Below are 18,081 nucleotides of genomic sequence, written 5' to 3'. Positions count from 1 at the left end.
AAAGCGCAAGGCAACACTAGCCAAAACGGACACTTCCGGCATTGCAAAATTTCAGTGTATTACTGTGCAGGAAGTGTGAACCTCGTTCTTAACCTCAGAAACTACTAAACAACTTATTCACTCCCTGGTTATCTATCGCCTTGACTATTGTAACTCCCTCCTCATTGGCCTAGCTCATCGCAGGCTATCTTCTCTTCAGTCTATCATGAATGCTGCGGCCAGACTCATCCACCTTACTAACCGTTCCGTATCTGCCACCCCTCTCGGCCAATCCCTCCACTGGCTTCCCATTGCCCAACGGATAAGATTCAAAACATTAACAATAACATATAAAGCCATTTATAACTCTGCCCCAAATTACATCACCAATCTCGTCTCCAAATATCACCCAAATCGTACTTTCCGCTCCTTGCACGACCTCCTGCTCTCTAGCTTCCTTGTTTCCTCCTCCCATGCTCATCTCCAGGACTTCTCCAGAGCTTCCCCCATCCTCTGGAACTCACTACCCCAATCTATCAGACTATCGCCTACTCTGCTCACTTTTAGGCGATCTCTGAAAACCTATCTCTTCAGGGAAGCCTATCCTGCCCTCAGCTAATAATGGAATCTTATACTCCTCCTACCAGTCCATCCCCCACAGTTACTACCTTTTGTACCAATAGCCCCCCCCTCTTAGATTGCAAGCTCCAAGGATCAGGGCCCTCCTATCCCTCTTGTATTGAACTGTATTATTGCTGTATTGTCTCCCGTTATATTGTAAAGCCCTGAGCAAACTGTTGGCACTATATAAATCCTGTATAATAATAATAATAATAATAACAACCAGCCCTAAGCACTGTTATGTATGAGGCCTGTGAAAGATCTTACCCACTTGCTCTACCTCGTTTTTATGAAATAAAGGATTTTCCATGGATATTTGCAGTGCCGTTAACCTGGTATTTGCTATTTACATGCTTCAGTGATGACTTGGACATCCACTCAAGGACTATTGTGGGCCAAGTACAGTGAAGGAAATAAGTATTTGATCCCCTGCTGATTTTGAATGTTTGCCCACTCACAAAGAAATGATCAGTCTAAAAATCGAATAGTAGCTGTATTTTAACACTGAGAGGCAGAATAGCAACAAAAAATTCAAAAGAAATGCATGTCTACGAAATTATGCTCTGATTTGCATGTTCATGAGGGAGATAAGTATTTGATTCCCTTCACAAAACATGACTTAGTACTTGGTGGCAAAGCCCTTGTTGGCAATCACAGAGGTCAGACGTTTCCTGTAGTTGGCCACCAGGTTTCCAGATGGAAATAAGTATTTGATCCTCTATCATTCAGCAGGATTTATTGCTACCAGGTGTCTTTCATACAGGTAATAAACTGAGATTAGAAGCGGTCTCTTAAAGGGAGTGCTGCTAATCTCATTTTGTTACCTGTATAAAAGACACCTGTCCATCAGATTCCAAACTCTCTACCATGGCATAGACCAAAGAGCTGTCCAAGGATGTCAGGAACAAGACTATACCTACACAATGCTGGACTTGGCTACCACGCTATTTCCAAGCAGTTTGGTGAGAAGGTGACAACAGTTGGTGAAATCATTTGCAAATGGAAGAAACACAAAACAACTGTCAGTCTCCCTAGGTATGGTGCACCGTGCAAGATCTCACCTCGTGGAGTGTCAATGATCATGAGAACAGTGAGGAATCATCCCAGAACTACACGTGAGGATCTAGTCAATAATCTCCAGGCAGCTGGGACCACAGTCACCAAGAAAACAATTGTTAACACACTACACCAGCAAGGACTGAAATCCTGCAGTGCCTGCAAGGTCCCTCTGCTCAAGAAAGCACATGTCCAGGCCCATCAGAAGTTTGCCACTGAACATCTGAATGATGCAGAGGAGGACTGGTTGAAAGTTTTTTGGTCAGATGAAACCAAAATCGAGCTCTTTGGCATCAACTCGACTCGTCATGTTTGGAGGAGGAGGAATGCTGCCTATGACCCCAAGAACACCATCCCAACTGTCAAACATGGTGGTGTAAACATTCTGCTTTGGGGGTGTTTTTCTGCTAAGGGGACAGGACAACTGCACCGTATCAAAGGGACGATGGATGGGGCAATGTACCTTCAAATCTTGGGTGAGAACCTTCTTCCCTCAGCCAGGGCATTGAAAATGGGTCATGGATGGGTGTTCCAGCATGACAATGACCCAAAACACACAGCCAAGGCAACAAAGAAGTGGCTCAAGAAGAAGCACATTAAGGTCCTGGAGTGGCCTAGCCAGTCTCCAGACCTTAATCCGATTGAAAATCTGTGGAGGGAATTGAAAGTTCGAGTTGCCAAACGTCAGCCACCAAACCTTAATGACTTGGAGAGGATCTGCCAAGAGGAGTGGGCCAAAATCCTTCCAGAGATGTGTGCAAACCTGGTGGCCAACTACAGGAAACGTCTGACCTCTGAGATTGCCAACAAGGAATTTGCCTCCAAGTACTAAGTCATGTGAAGGGGATCAAATAGTTATTTCCGTCATGAACATGCAAATCAGTGCATAATTTGTTAGACATGCATTTGTTTAGAATTTTTTGTTGCTATTCTGTCTCTCAGTGTTACAATACACCTACCATTCAAATTTTAGACTGATCATTTCTTTGTGAGTGGGCAAACATTCAAAATCAGCAGGGGATCAAAAACTTATTTCCTTCACTGTAAATGACACGGAACTGTGACATTATTCATTTAAAGTACTTCCCTAATACATGATGGTGAGGGAAACATTACACGTATGAACACCGAATAAACACAAAATACACAGGTATCCACATGGGGTGTTATTTGCATCATACAAAGGAACTCTAGTACATTTCTATTTAATATATACACACTAGACATGCACAAAGCTCTTGAACAAGAACAGTCGTCAACGCAAACGGTAAACTCTGCAAAGAGAAGACAGAATGACACTTGAAAAGTAAAGGGCTCTAGTTTAAAAGGCACATCTTAATTAGTAATAGTACTAGTGCGGCTTGAATGAAAGGCCACATTACTGAGACAGGACATTCAATGTGAAGACAACACAAGGCCTACATTCCCCTTAGAGCTGTCGGTAAACACAGAAGGAATTATGCAAATTGAATTTGTGCTGCAGCTCGGCTCTTTTATTGATAAAAGGAGCATATAGCACTGACTTCCAGTCAAATATTTCTAACATTAGGAAAGACATCCTGAGGCTGCTGCTGGATGCAGGAGAATCACTAAGAGGAGCCGTAGATCTGTCATTCCTCTCACTACTTATCATCATAAAGGTCTAAAGGAAAGATAATGAAGGCGTGACTAAACTACAAAGCATTGCATAAGACTTATTAAAACATTTACAACATTGTAAACCTGCCGGATGGGGAAAACATGTGTTTGAAAGTCATTTTAATCTGGTGAGACCGGGGAAAATACTTTTTGCAATAAGTCCTCATGCACACTGGACGTTTTTACAGCTGCTGTTTTTGGCTTTTGCCGTTTTTTTCTACATAAAGAGACAAAAAGAGGGCGCACGGGCCTAGAGCATTAACTTTAAAAATTAGATTTATTTATAAAAACTAAAATGCTCACAAAAGAAATAAAATCAAATGGAACAAAACTAAAATACTCACAAATCAAATAAAATCAAATGGAAAGCATGTCACAAGGGATGCAATGTGGTCCAAAACCCCTGAAGGTGGTCTGGTGGGAGACTGTAGACCTCTGGATAGCTGGTACTGACGCGTTTCGAGGTTGTATCTCTTCCTCAGAGCCCTCTTTCTACACTCAGTAAAACCCCAGCATGTTATCCTATGTGTCCATGCACACATAGACTGTAGTCAACGGTTTTTGGTAGGGACGTTTTTTGACTGGAAAAAAACCCCAGGACTAATGGGTTTCTAGAGTTTTTTAGCTGTAAAAAGGCTCTAACGCTGAAAAACGCGGCAAAGCGCAGTAAAACACAGCAAACCAGCGTTTTTTTCCGTTTTTTTGACAAACATTTGCATGGTAAAAAAAAAAGCTAAAAACCGCAAACGCAGAAAAACGGGGAAATACGCGACACAACGCTAATGCAAAAACGCTAAAAAAAGCTGAAAAACTCACGTTTTTAACGTGACTTTACACAGCTAATGTTACCAGCGTTATCAAAACACCCAGTGTGCATGGAGCCTTAATGAAACACTCATTAAGGCATCAGAAGAGTTAGAAGCAATGACGACTAAGAATATGCCAGATTGCTCTGAGGTGAGAACACCTTAATCCCTGTGTTTTTTTTTTCTAACAGAAGAAGCCCCTATTTTTCTTCCGTTAAAATAACCGGAATGGACAAAATACAGATGTAAACAGATAAAAAAACGAAAGTAAACAGAGAAAAACTGATGCAAATGGACAAAAAAAGGATGTAAATAGACGAAAACTGATGTAAACAGACAAAAAACAGATGTAGAGTGACGAAAACGGATGTAAACTGACAAAAAACTGATGTAAACTGATGAAAATCAGATGTAAACTGATGTAAAATTATGAAAAAGTGACGTAAACTGATGAAAAACCGATGTGAATTGATGAAAAACTGATGTAAACTAATGAAAAACGTGGAAAAAACGTGACCGAACTGCTGAAAAAACGAAACGTCCGTGTGAAAGGACCCTAAGTGAATCTTAACAAAATATGCTTCTTGAAGAAACTAACTTTCACATATGACTTAAGATGCACAACTCTGGGCCGTAAAGCTGAACTCCTGGCAGAAATTTGTTTGCTGGTCTATTTTGTGGTTCTTTTTTTTTAATGAATATGTTCTGCTTTCCAATCACAGGTTAAGTTGGGGACTTCTTTTGCTGAATTCCAGGCCTCGGTGCACCTGACATCCATTTTATAAAACTGATGACCACTATTTATTTATTTCAGGTACTTATATAGTGCTGTCAATCTATGCAACGCTTTACATATATATTGTACATTCACATCAGTCCCTAACCCTCAAGTGGTGTACAATCTAAGGTCCTGGGAAGGTTCTGGGAAGGATCAGGAGTACCCAGAGGAAACCCATACAGGCACATGGAGAACATGCAAGCTACAGTCAGGTGATGCTGTTGTTGGGATTTAAACCAACAATCCTGGTACTGCCAGGCAGAGGTGCTAACCATTTAGCCACTGTGCTGCCCCAATATGCCCTATAGCCCCCCAACACCAGTCTTGTCACTTCCTATTTTCAGTGGGTGGCGATGTAATAATGGCTCCACTTGCTGTAGTGGGTAGACCTGTGCATCTCAGACTCCTGGTCTTATAGGCCTACTGCAAGGCTTCATTTTGCTGAATTCTAGGCCCCAATACACCCGACATCCATTTCATAAGACCAGCTGCTATGCCCTCTAGCCTCCCAGCCATCGGCCTTGTCAGTTCTATTTTCAGTGGGTGGTGAAGTAATTATGTCTTCACTTGTTGTTGCGGTTGGACCTGTGAGTCTCAGATTCCTGGTCTGAAAGATCTACTGCAAGATCTCCTTTCCACCTGCAGCATTCTCTACTGCCCCTCTGAAAAAGTGATTGATGGTGGACTGTTTTTCAAAGCAGTGGCTTCCAGCCATTCAGAAGGTGATCCTGCTACCTCCTGAATGCATTTTTGGCTGTTTTTTTTCTATAAACCAAAGGAGGATTCTGCAAACTAAGCATTTGCTTGTGGAGCAGTCTTGCAGTTAGTTGTGGAGCAGTCTTGCAGTTGTGGAGCAGTCTCGTTGACTGCAATGGGCAAGTTTGCCAGACAGTGCCACCTGTCAAGCTCAGCATGTCAAATTAATTTTGGCAAGGCCGCAAACCTCTGTGGCCACTTCATGTGTACTACCCCCTTCATTTGCATGTTATGTTTTAGTTGGAAGGTCGGAGAGCGGGAAAGCTGCAGCTCAACCACCTGTATTTCCTGCCCTCTTGCCAACCATGTAAACAAGGACTAACAGTGTCGTTTGATCAATAGTGCCCCATCACTAGTGTCAGTGGGAGAAATAGTGCCACATCACTGGTGACAGTGGGAGAAACAGTGCCTCATCACTGGTGTCAGTGGGAGAAATAGTGCCCCATCTCTGGTGTCAGTGGGAGGAATAGTGCCCCATCACTGGTGTCAGTGGGAAAGATAGTGCCCCATCTCTGGTGTCAGTGGGAGAAATAGTGCCCCATCTCTGGTGTCAGTGGGAGGAATAGTGCCCCATCACTGGTGTCAGTGGGAGGAATAGTGCCCCATCATTGGTGTCAGTGGGAGGAATAGTGCCCCATCATTGGTGTCAGTGGGAGGAATAATGCCCCATCACTGGTGTCAGTGGGAGGAATAGTGCCCCATCACTGGTGACAGTGGGAGAAATAGTGCCCCATCATTGGTGACAGTGGGAGAAATATGTTTTTCAGCTGCCTATTTGGTCATTAGCTTGGAGTTCAGTTTTAAATATATGTTGTTCTTCTGGTCCTACCCATTTGCTTTACTTTACCAGCACTCTAATCTAACTGTAAATTTCATACCTTCAGAGTGCAACTTACGGCAGCATTAGGATGGAAGCAGTGAGATGTGTGAGGACAGTTTCTTTATGGTAAGTCCTGTCCGTAAAAACCCCAAAATGAGAGGCATGCCGAATAACATAATCAAATAACAATAAATGAGGTGCATTTAAAAATGAGGTATGTATCTAAAAAGAGCATAAGCAGTCAGGAATCCTTTTTTATTTTCTGGGTGAAAAGGCAGTGTTGCTTTACTAGAACCTTTAGGGCCCTGTCACGTCAAACAAGTCCACAGAAGAGATTTCTTGCAGTTACGGATCTCTGATCATTTTCGGGGCATTTGGTAGCTAGCGACAGATTTGCTGCTATAGCTGAATACAGTGCTTATCTGTGCAGCAATAAATCTCGAGTGCGCCGTGGTCATCAGAACGTGTGCTGGATAACATGAGCAGCTCCTGAAGTTGCCGATTTTGTAGCAAGCTTTCATTGCTGCAAAAAGTAAAATCGCCCAGCAACGCTGCTACAAATCGCTGGAACTGCAGACAGACATAGCTTTTATAGACTGCTATTCATTAGTTCCAAAAGACAACAACACTAAAATTGGTCCTGTGACTGCTACAAAAACACTTGCATGAATGGCTCTTAAAGTGCACCTGTTCTCAGACTTTGGACATTATTGTGTAAGGCTACAATCAACTCAGACATTATTGTGTAAATGTAGCGCCCTCTGGTGCAGTTAGTTTTTTTTGTATCGTTAATTTGTTTTTGTATCGTTAGAGGCTTGTCCTTAGAGGCTTATTGTTAGAAGCCTGGGTGTGAGTCAGCCAGGTTACTTTAGGTTAGGGCTGGAGGGCTGTACAGGTCAGTCTTCCCGTACCTCCCCCTTCTTTAGAAATTCTGAGAAGTTTCTAGAAGTCAGTGGGCAGAGGTGAGGAGGGGCTGATCTGCATATTTATGGGAGTCTGACCAATCCCAGGAAGGAGGCCTGGCAGTTTTGGAGATCAGCCCATAAATATGAGAGAGCCTGGCCAAGAGGGGAGTCGGGTGGAAGATGGAGTGAGAAAGTGGAGCCTGGGAGGGGACCCCGGAGAAGGGGGGGTCTACCTACAGGCTTGGAGCTGAAAAGAGGGACCTCCACTGCTCCACAGTCTGCTGGGGAAGTACAGCCTTGCAGCAGGGGAAAAAGCCATCTCAGCATAAGGCCTGAAAGCAGCTTCACCTTTTAAAGCTACAGGAACAGGATAGTGTGAGTACCTCTACACCCCCTGGGGCTACAAGAGGGAGGGCAGTCAGGTGCTATACCCAACTAGTTCCCCCTGGGATGTTACACTTATGTGTCTCGGAATCCCTTGCCCTGGGATATTCTTCATGACAGCCAGGTGGATGAGATTTTCATCTGGAGTCTGAAGAAGGTTCATTTAAGGGGACTGTGTGCGCCTAGTAAGAACTGTTTGCTGGTCTGTTCAGAGACAACAGCCACTCCAGAGGGAGTAGAAAGTCCAGGATCAATTCTTTTTTGCTTTTTATAGATAGGAAGTTTGGCATAGAATGTTTATTAACTTCTGGGTTTTTTTAGGGTTTTTTTTGTTGAGGACCGGATCGGATCAGGAGGTAGGCGGGTGTGAAAGGGGCCTTACTGGCAGGATCGCCACATGAAAATAGAAGAAACAAAGCCTAAAACAGAAAACGAATGCAGCCATCACATGTAAGAATTGGTAAGCTGTAATATGTTGTATAATATATGTTTGCTTTTGGGTTTAATACTGCTTTAACCTCCCTAGCGGTATGATTATTTCAGATTTTTGGTGCTGAAAGCGGTACCATTTTTTTGCATGGAAATATGTATTTTTTTTATATTGTAGGCCTGTAATTTAGGAATAACTCACTGAAATCTGTCCGCACAAGAGTCTAGTAAACATACCGGATATGATAAAACTTGAAACACAAAATCATAAATTATAATTTAATAAATAATCATAAAAAATAACAATATAATAATAATAAATTTATTTAAATAATATAATCAAACCAAAAACACTGAAATTTGAAATATAGCGCCAAGTTCGCACATCACTGAGCAAAGTCGCAAAATCGTTTTCAGTGTCTGATGACGAATTTCCCCACGAATCATTATCACTCAATTCTGCAAGTGGTTCTGATTTACTATCGCTGTTCTCTAGCTGGTCTAAAACCGCTTTTGACATAAAGGGGCGCTTTTTGGACGCCATGGACTTTTCTAAGTTTCCAGGCAGAAAGAACAGTCAAAATGCAGACAGGGGACAGGACAAAGCACTAGGGACAAAATGTATGTGAAATGTTTTGAAACAGCAATGTTTTACTATGTAATAATCATTTTTTAAAAAATGACTTTTTTAAAAAATTTCAAATTTGCCGCCGGTTCCGGCGCCCGTACGTCCCGACGTCACAGGGACCGGAAGCCGGATGCCGGCATCGGCCGGAGGAGATGGCCGGGGACGCTGCAGGGGACGCATCGCGGGAGTGAAGGACAAGGTAAGCGCTGCAGGGACTCCCTTTGCAACGCTGCATGGTAAGCCTGAGTGTAGCTCGGGGTTACCGCTTTTGGTACTGAAACTCTACCCCGAGCTACACTCGGGAATACCGCCATGGAGGTTAATAAGCAGTCATAGCTTGAAACCAAGGCCTCACTAACCACTCTAGCTGCTTGTACTGTGAAGTAATGTAAGGGCTAAAAGTTCATTTACCCTTGAGGTCAGGGGGGTCATTTTGTCACATGATATGGTGCTCTTTGGGTCCATGTAGATGGGTGCTTTGTTGAACACTGCTCTTTGCACTCAACACAGCACCTCTCAGGTGTGTGCAATCAAATGCAAAACACAACAAAAGGCTACACTTGACCTGCTTTACCACGAGCACATCCCAACATGAACCGCTGTGACTGCATCACTGAAGTTAATGAGAATCTGCAGACTTGCCTTTGATGTGCACTTCAAATGCTGGTCAACAAAAAACAATGCCCACCTACATGAGCCCGTGTCGGAAGCCTTATCTTCTCACGGATCATTATTTTTAGGAGTAAACACTTTGTCTTTCAACCATCTAATAATATATTTCATAGCACAGCCCTGCCTCACCCTGCTACATTTGAACAACTCCTAGTCAGGCTCCAGAAGAAGGCTTAAAAATGTTTCTGAAGCTTTCCGAGGAGCAAACTATGTCATTTTGTCACACATCCCTGCATTATTCCATAAAGCGTTCATTTAAGTGTGTCAGCCAGTGATCTGTGCAGAAACAACCCTGTTTAACATTTTGCTTACTGAAGCAGTTCCACAGAAGTTCTAAACCGTAAGAGTGCTTCTCAGCTACAACAAAGAACTTTACCAGCCCAGTTCAAAAACTATTCGCAAAGTTTGAAGGTGGTCTGAACCGGCAGATGACATTAATAATGTAGACGTCTAGGATAGGTCCTGTCATACATGCCTGTTGCAGATAGAAACTTAAATCTGAACTGCAGCGAATCTAAAAATCCTACATTACAGTGTGGTCATGTCCACACTGCAAGGGTTAGCTGTTCAATTATGTCTAGGGGCACCGCCAAGTAATCACCATCTGGGACCCAGTGATTGACAGCCGTGGCCACGAATGGTGGTGTGGGTAGAGCGCACGCACGCCTCATGCGCGCCCCTTACTCAGAAATGCAAAATCACGTATATATATATGTGATTTTGCGCAACCGTGCCACCCTGTAGCAGTATATTTGCTATAGGGCGGTCGAGAAGCCGTTAAAGCAATTCTCCAGCTTCCCCCAGAAAAATTAAAAGTCAGCAGCTACAAATACTGTAACTGCTGACTTCTGGATCCAGCATTGTCCTCACTTGAGCTGATTCTCCAATCAGCTTCAGGTCCAGGCGCCATCATCTTAAGTAAGGAAAACCAGCCTTGCGGTTTCACAGCTAGTTCCCACTGCTGTAGTCTTCTGGGACCTGTGATGTGTCCCACAAAGCTGGGGGGAAAAGAAGGGGGGGAGTGCAGCGATCTGAGCAAAAGTGGGTAACTGCCAAAACCAGGTACCAGCACCCCCATCCCCCAAAAAAAGTGCCAGTTATGAAAGGGGGGAGGAGGATGCAAAAAAAGCAGAACTTCCCCTTTTGGGTGAAGTTCCACTTTTATGTGAGCTTGTCAGTATTAGTCTCCTGAAGTCACTCTACAAATCATTAGAGCTCCCTCTAGCTGCAGCCTAGTAATAGCATTACTGGGAGATTTATTCATATACTTGCTACTCAAGATGGCTATGGCCAGAAATGCCAGGGGCAGGGGTGGACTGACCATTTGGAAACGCGGGCACTGCTTGAGGGCCCGGGGTCAGTAGGGGTATGAGATGCCCCCAGTACCTTTTTCGTAGGCATTTTTGAGTTTAGGCAGGGACACAGGGGCCCCATGATCCCCTATTGCCCGGGGGCCCCATGAGTTGTCAGTCCACCCCTGGCCCAGGGGGATGTTTTTTCTACTTGATTTCTCAGCAAAATAAAGCATAAAGACATGTATGGATCAGTAAATGTGCTCTAAATATTAAAAATTAATCAAGTAGCATTTTTGGTTTGTGGGGCTCAGTTCTGCTATAATTGACTAGTAACTAATACCTTACACCAAGGATCTCCAAACTGTCTAAACAAACGGCCAGTTTACTGTCCTTCTGACTTTGGGGGAACGGACCCTTTCAAAAGGGAGCAAACATTGTCCCATCTTTAGTATTAGGGGAATTATTGGTGTCAATGAATGGAAGAGTGCCCCATCGTTGGTGTCAGTCGGAGGAATAGTGCCCCATCATTAGTATTAGTGGGAGTAATAGTGTTCCATTGTTGGTGTCAGTGGGAGGTGTCAGTGGAAGGAGCCCCATCATTGGTATTACTGGGAAGAATTTTGACCCATCATTGGTGTCAGTGGGAGAAATCGTGCCCCAAGGGCCAGATAAAGGCTAGCAAAGGGCCATAATCGGCCCCTGGGCCACAGTTTGGAGACCACTGCCTTACACCACAGTGAGGTTACTCGTTCCAAAAAAACTAACCAGCTCTTTGTTCATTTCCAAAAATGTCCACCTCTATTGAGTGACAGGTACACTATGTTTTCAAAAGGGAGCAAACATTGTCCCATCTTTAGTATTAGGAGAATTATTGGTGTCAATGGATGGAAGAGTGCCCCATCGTTGGTGTCAGTCGGAGGAATAGTGCCCCATCATTAGTATTAGTGGGAGTAATAGTGTTCCATTGTTGGTGTCAGTGGGAGGTGTCAGTGGAAGGAGACCCATCATTGGTATTACTGGGAAGAATTTTGACCCATCATTGGTGTTAGTGGGAGAAATCGTGCCCCAAGGGCCAGATAAAGGCAAGCAAAGGGCCATATTTGGCCCCTGGGCCACGGTTTGGAGACCACTGCCTTACACTACAGTGAGGTTACTCGTTCCAAAAAAAAGTAACCAGCTCTTTGTTCATTTCCAAAAATGGCCACCTCTATTGAGCGACAGTTACACTTTAAGAGCCACCTCGTTTTATCTTCCTGCTAATCATCTAAATTACAACGCCATGAAACTTCATCTCTCTATCAATCTGAAAATTAAAGTGTGAGGAACGCGGTATGCTGCAAATAGCTCGCCCTGAGATTGCAGCTTTCACTCAGAATTATATAGCTAATAAATCAGAGCATTACTCATCCTTGCAGCATCCCTAAGCACTTTATGAAGAACCAACGAGGATTTAAGTTCACTAGCATTTGTTGTTTCCTTTTGAACATAATATTCTAGGCATACCTTAAATTATGAATAAACATTGAAATGCACTTGAGAATGCATTACATGCCTCAGTGCTTTCTGTATACTTGATTTTAAACCTAAATTAAAGCCAATTCAACAGTGAGCATAGAGAGGTGCCAGGAATCTGAAGCTTTGCTTCTGGAAAGACTGATTTATGTTTGTAGAGCAACAAAGGCGGTTAAGTGTCTGTTGCTGTACAAGGATTGTCTTTTTCATCTATATGTCTACAACAACTCGGGATTATTGATATGAAAAGAAAGAAACGCGTTTAATTAAAGTCATGCCAGCTTTCTTTCTGCAAGTAAAATTAGCATTCGACATGAATCTGATCTTTATCTTTCCGACCCTAAAAGCAAACATTTCTTAGCTATATATCCTGTAGTATAGGATGTCCATACTTTCAAAGGCTGAGCGTAGATATTATTGAAGAGTAAGTCAAGCCAAAACTTTTTTTTTCTAAGTTTTGGATTGAGTTTGGTAGGATTAAAACCCCTATCTGTTTTTTTTACTGCTGTCCTTTCACTTACTGTAGCGGTGACAATGGCTTCCCCAGACAGGAAACGAGGGAAAATCTGCAAGCGGGACGCAGACAGCAATAAAAATGTGACAGCTTCTAGCCTTCTCTTACTATATTAATAAAAACTATTTTGATTTCAGTCTGTGCTGTTGTTTCAGATTTTTCCCTCATTGTCTGGTGAACCTGCTGTTACTCTGACAGTCAGACCACATACCCGGGGATGTACTAAAATACTCCCATCCTTGTTAGATTATTATCCCAAGAGCTGCAAGAAAAATCCTGCATAAAATATACTCCTTTTATTGTGTAATTACATGTGTTTATTGGCACTTACAGGTGTATGGCAGTTAGAAGTGCATGTAAATTCATTCTATTGCATAGAATTTTCATTCACTAGAATAAATTTGCATGCATACGTGTGAACCATGCCAGTGAGTTTCTCTCTGAACACAGGTTTGGGGTGTTTTTTTTTTTTTTGCTCGGATAAGTGCCCGCAAAAAGTTCAATAGCATCAAATATAAAATGGTATACAATGTGACAGTCCAACCAACATGACTTACATTTTCATATCAATATTCTAGTTAAGTACAGTGTGATTCAATAAAGGATAGTGTAAAAGTAAAGATATTTGTGATATTAAAGTTACGGCTTTCAAAAAAACAAAAATAAAAATGTCATACTTACCATCTCTGTGCAGTGGTTTTGCACAGAGCAGCCCCGACCTTCTTCTTGGGTCCCCTGCAGGCACTCCTGGCTCCTCCCCCTTGACCAGTGCCCCCAATACCAAGCCGCTTGCTATGGGGGCACTGGCGCATGCTGGCCCCCAAGCCCAGCTCTATGCGTCAATAACACACTCACTGGCTGTGATTGACAGGAGTGGGAGTCAATGGCTGTTTCAGCCAATAGGGAGAGGGAGTCCCAGGACAGCCGAGGCTCTCATGTTCATCGCTGGATTGAAAGTGGGCTCAGGTGAATATTGGGGAGGCTGTAGGGGGAGCAGCACATAGAAGGTTTTTTACCTTCATGCATGGAAAGCATGAAGGTAAAAAACCTTCAGCCTTTACAACCACTTTAACACAAAAAGACACATTACTGTCCCAGTTTTACCTCTGCACTACAAATGTTTGATGTAAGCCCCGTTGGTGACACGACAGATGATTGTCGTTTACCATTGTAGTCACTCTCACTATATCTTTTTACTTTTCCATCATGACAACAATAGTAAAAGGCCAATTGCTGAAAATTATGAAGGTGACAGATCTGAAGTCATTGTGTGTTTATTTGCTTGTTCATGGTGCTATCATGTGCTCTGACAGATTACGTTTCTGAATAAATGTACAAATGTGTAAATGACTGTCTACTGATGTATGGCCAGCTTGAGGAGGATTTCCGATCAATTCTAAAAAAAAATCAAACATTGCAGCTAATGAATTTTAATATGGGGACACTTGCCAGCCCGGGATCCAGGGAACCAGCACTGTCATCACCTGGGCTGGTTCATTGCCAATCTTTGGGCCCAAGGCACCTCATTGTTGCTTGTGGGAACCCAGCTGTGACTTTCTGGAGTTTCACAGCCAGCTCCCCACTGCACATGCACAAGACACTCTGCTCTTTCTCAATGCTTCCAAAGCTTCTTGGGATATGTGACGTATTTCAGGAGGTTGCAGGCCGATGAACTTTCGTTGTGCTCGCCTCCCCTCCCCTCCAAAAGTGGTAGGGATTGGAAAGTATGAGGATGAATAAAACTCCCCTTTTCAGGTTAAGTTCCACTTCTGGTGAGGGGAAATCTCTCTAAAGCTGACCACTCTAAGGCCTAACGCACATGAACTCTACGCAGCTTCAATGTGCTGAGACATAAAATAACTGTTGCTTTCTGGTGCCCAGGGTGCGGCACACGCCACATGAATGGCAGTACGTGACTGTGCTAGGGTAAAGGCTGATGTCTTCTGCATTGGCATTTACCCATTCATGCGCTTATGGCCCTTCTTCCCAAATGCGCTACTTTTGCATTTGGGGAATGGCGCTATAAATACATGAGTGTGTATACTTGTATATGTCAATGCAGATGTATTCACCCAAGCTTCCCAGGTGTCACAAAGTGCCACCAAATAGGAGCTGCTAAGCATCTGTGTGCATGAGGCCTAACAATGCGATTGTACAATCTACTTTAGATCTACAATGAACTATGTAGGATATGAAAGGATTGTATTGGTTTGCTTTTATACTACTTAGTTTTGGTAAATTCAAATTAGATTGTGCAGAGATTGTAAAACCTCATTGTATACAGTAGTGTTTAATGAAGCCCTAGCAGTTAGGGACTTCATTCTTGGAAAGGGACGCCTTGGTGAGTCTGTCCCTCACTTTGCTTTACAGAGTATCATTAATAATAATAATAATACTCATAAATAGCATCAGGCACAAAAAACAGAAATAAAACACATGCAGACTTTCGTGTTCATGACACAGCGAACACAAATACAGAAATACAAGAAGGTAAAGTTTAATCATCAGTAGCGTGGAGCGAAGTTCTGCCTTTCAAAGTGAAAATAAACAGCATGATATGTACTCCATGGTCAAGGCTGAAAACAAAACAACCGCTGCTATTACAAGAGGCTTTCTGAGCAAAAGACATAAGCTGATATTTTGCGTGTTTCCTACTGAGTACAAATGACACAGGTGACCTTTAAATTCATGTGTTCATTGAACAGGATTTCACAAACCGCCTGAAATTGTTCTGAAGCATTTTACACTCCAGCAGTCCCGTCAGGGACATGTAGAACTTGGGCTGCCCAATGCACTCTGGTAAGCAGAATCTCCAAACTCATGCACAAGAAGAAACTTAGAAAACACTTCACCTAGAATATGGCACCCTACATAATGAAAACACAAGAGATGACTGATAATACAAAAATGTACAGGTAATAATTGTGGGTGTATTATTAAACCATATTATTATATAATAGTTCCGCTCATATATTTCTATATCTCTATAAATATATATATATATATATATATATATATATATATATAAAAACATCCAGACCATGTGATTATTCAACATTGGTGAATACAATGAGTACAACTTAAAAGTTCATAATGTGTGATTTAATCCATGCCTTTATGATTCGTTCCCAAACAGGGGCTCTTTATTGCTTATATCCACATATATTCCTATAGGTGCTCCTCCACCAGAGACATACATATATACTCTCACCTACTTATATCACCCAAATTGCATAGGTCAAATACCGCCTTTCCCTTTTAACCTGGGTAGGTATACTGTATGGATGACTCCACTTTCCTCCTCACTCTGCTGCAAACGGTCTCATCTCCTCTTTATCCCACATATCCTAAACAGAAACTCTTCCCATATTGTAGTATATAAATATAGTGTGATTTATTAAAAAAGTGCACTTGCATCAAAAAGTGTCCTGCTGGGACACCACAGGAAAAAAACCTTGTTATAATGTATTTTCAATGTATTCAGGAATTTCCAAGATGGCGGCTCGTGAACGTCCGGTTTAGCGGATTGACGTCATCGGCCCCTAGTACATATTATTAAACCATGGCATAAATAGCATTACCAGGAGACCAGGAGGCAATGGAATTTGGAGAAGTGGTCCTAACTTCAGCACAATATAACATTTAGATGTGAACTAATGATGTTGTATGTTGAAAATGAAATAGAAATGTAAAACATTTTGTTTAACCATAACCTCTTCAGCTGTCTCATATATCTAAATAAATGGAAGTTACTAGATCTATAGGAATTTCCTACTGGTATACACCTGGCTTCTGGTGTCCACAAGGTGTACAGAATAAATAAAACCGAAGGCTGCCACTGTACCGTAATCACCAATCATGAATGAGGCTTAACAGTTTATACCATGTGCCAAGTGCTATAACTAACACTCATTTGTGTACACGTAGGAATGGAAAACCTAGGATGAATTTCATGCAATTAACCTATTTATATTGTTATATGTGCCATCCATCAGTATGATTCTTTTGTAAGTGTAGCCAAAAATATCCTAATCCTGGTGGAGGTGATAACAAACTATTCCAGAAGCACTAGCTATAACATGCAGGCATTTTCCAGGTTGCTAGTAAATGTCTTGGGCGGAGGTTCAATTACAAAGAACCCAAGGCAGAGAAAAACTGTAGATATTAGTTTTAGAGAGTATGGGTGGTACTTAAAAACTATCATGTACCCCTAGGATCTGCCAAGTTTATCCAAAATTGGAGCACTCATGGCACTGCAATATACCTGAGCCCTGTGCTCAGAAACTGATGTATTCATAATCCAAGCTGTTCTTTAATATGAAAATAGCAGTGTAAATCATCATGATTTTCACTCTGGGAGCCGAGACCATGTTGATTAGTGACTTTTTTTGTGCTGATAAACATTCCTAGTAAAGGCAGAAAATCCTGATCTGAATAGGCTGTCCTCCAAACACCAGCACAAAGAATGCAAATGGCCAACACTTTAGCGTATGCTAAATTTGTTTAACCACTTGCCTACCAGGCACTTATACCCCCTTCCTTACCAGGCCAATTTTCAGCTTTCAGCGCTGCCGCACTTTGATTGACAATTGCGCGGTCATGCAACATTGTACCCATATGAAATTTTGATCATTTTTTTCTCACAAATAGAGCTTTCTTTTGGTGGTATTTAATTGCCACTGGGCGCTTTACTTTTTGCGCTATAAATTAAAAATGTGCAAAAAATTTGAAAAAAAAAAAAAGTTTATTTGTTTCTTTTATAAAATTTTTCAAACAGGTATTTTTTCTCCTTCACTGATTTGCGTTGATGAGGTGGCACTGATGGGCACTGATAGGCGGCACTGATGGGCACTGATAGGCAGCACTAAAGGGCACTGATAGGCAGTACTAATGAGGTGGCACGGATAGGCGGCACTGATAGACAGCACTAATTAGGGGTCACGGATAGGCGGCACTAATATGCAGCACTGATAGGCGGCACTGATAGGTGACACTGATGATGGGTACTGATAGACGGCACTGACTGGCATCACTTCTGGGCACTGACTGGCGGCACTGACTGGCACAACCCCTGGGCACTGACTGGTGGCACTGACTGGTGGCACTGACTGGCAGCACTGCTGGGCTGCACTGGTGGGTGGGCACTGGTGGGTGGGCACTGGTGGGCACAGGTGGGTGGCACTGGTGGGCACAGGTGGGTGGGCACAGGTGGGTGGCACTGCTGGGCACATGTAGGTGGCACTTCTGGGCACAGGTAGGTGGCACTGCAGAGTGGCACAGGTGGGTGC

At 42.7% G+C, this 18,081-nt stretch overlaps 1 protein-coding gene across 8 annotated transcripts in view; it reads right to left on the bottom strand.

Annotated features, from left to right (window-relative positions):
- The window catches only part of FAT1 (FAT atypical cadherin 1), a 361,321-nt gene that overhangs the window by 183,062 nt on the left and 160,178 nt on the right, over positions 1 to 18,081 (bottom strand). The window lies entirely within an intron of this gene.

Source organism: Staurois parvus, unplaced genomic scaffold, assembly GCF_062004578.1.
Source record: "Staurois parvus isolate SC_StPar_1 unplaced genomic scaffold, SC_StPar_1.0 ptg000080l, whole genome shotgun sequence".
NCBI classification, from domain to species: Eukaryota; Metazoa; Chordata; class Amphibia; order Anura; family Ranidae; genus Staurois; species Staurois parvus.
This window is presented reverse-complemented; position numbering and strand designations above follow the sequence as displayed.